The sequence below is a fragment of the Phalaenopsis equestris genome, unplaced genomic scaffold (assembly GCF_001263595.1).
Source record: "Phalaenopsis equestris unplaced genomic scaffold, ASM126359v1 Scaffold000536, whole genome shotgun sequence".
Lineage (NCBI taxonomy): Eukaryota > Viridiplantae > Streptophyta > Magnoliopsida > Asparagales > Orchidaceae > Phalaenopsis > Phalaenopsis equestris.
The window spans coordinates 557,006-558,379 of NW_018164976.1; the positions used below are offsets into that span (position 1 = coordinate 557,006).

The window sequence follows — 1,374 nt, forward strand, 5'->3', positions numbered from 1 at the left end:
TGGGTGTCATCATTAGACTTTGTTTAGGGTTAACCATTTTTTTTCTTTATGAATCCTTTCTTATTATTCCAATATATCGACCATAATAATGCAACTTTTACGCGCTATTGTACATGCCCAATAGCAATTAATTCCACTTATCTATAGTATAAACATTTCTAACTTTATCTTTCCTAATATTATCGAACATTAATGTTGACATTTTTAATTCTTTCACATTTAATTTGACTACAAATGACCTTTTATGTGTCTTTTTTTCATTGTGAGATTCAGAGCATGCATTGGTTAGCAGTGACATTCTTTCCAAGTTTTTCTTTCTTTTTTTTCTTGAATGCATATTTGTGTTGATACCTTTAGCAATGTTTAATTGTTAATTGTTTTAATCTTCATCCTTCTGCAAGGTATTGATTATGATTCTAACAGAGTTTTGAGTGTTTGCAGATTTGCAGCTAACCATTTTTATTTTCTCAATGTTGGAGCAGGATGATGAATCATATATACTACCCGTTCTATTACGGTTTGATGGACACCCTGAAGTGGATGATGAGGTTTGTTATCATAATATCATATCATGTTAGATTCAGGAGAAATTTTACTCATTCTTATATTTTTTGAATTTAAAAACCCCACAGCAATAATTTCTTAGCTGAAGTGCTCTTTCACCCATGCTGAATGTTGTGCAGGATATGCAAAAATAATTTTTTAGGAAACCAGTAGGCAATATGGAAAGTTAATTTGGCTTTGAAAATATGTTGAATTTTTCATTTTCTCCAGTTCGAGTATTTGTCACTTTCATTAGGCATTGTTCTCTGTTTAACTGAAATGGAAGTTAATGTTTCTCTTAGACTAAGATTCTTTCAAATATTTCAATGCGTTTTTTTATTTTCACTTTGTGCGTCTATTATATCACATGTTCTATTGCCATCCTGTATCAATCCTGTGTCAAATGCTCACATTGAAAACAATCACATGAAGGTGCAAATCTTAAGTCTACAAAACCGACTATGGCATTTGTGCTTTTGTTGTTTACGTGAGCTTGTTGAATGAGAATGTTCACGTTCACTAGTAAGGGGCAAGTCTTAAGGATTTACATTTTCTCCCTATTTTCTAGGAAGCGATGAACATTAGAATAATGGAATCTTGATAGTTGATGGTTTGCTCCCCATTTCTTTCATTAGAGTATGTAGATATCTTTATAGAATTTCGCTAATTCTTTAGTAGTGATTCCTGACTTAAGTAAATGAGGCGAACTAAATCTGACAATAATCGTACCCACATACTAAAATTTAACATGGACATGTATAATTGGATTTGTGTTAAAAAATATTCTATCAGTTAATATTTTTCATAGACATCATTATTTGTATATTATCA

The 1,374-nt window shown here is 31.0% G+C and overlaps 1 protein-coding gene across 1 annotated transcript in view; it reads left to right on the top strand.

Moving 5' to 3' along the window:
- Window positions 1–1,374, top strand: part of LOC110028898 (uncharacterized protein At5g03900, chloroplastic-like) — a gene marked incomplete at its 3' end in the record, with an annotated part of 51,712 nt that overhangs the window by 49,272 nt on the left and 1,066 nt on the right.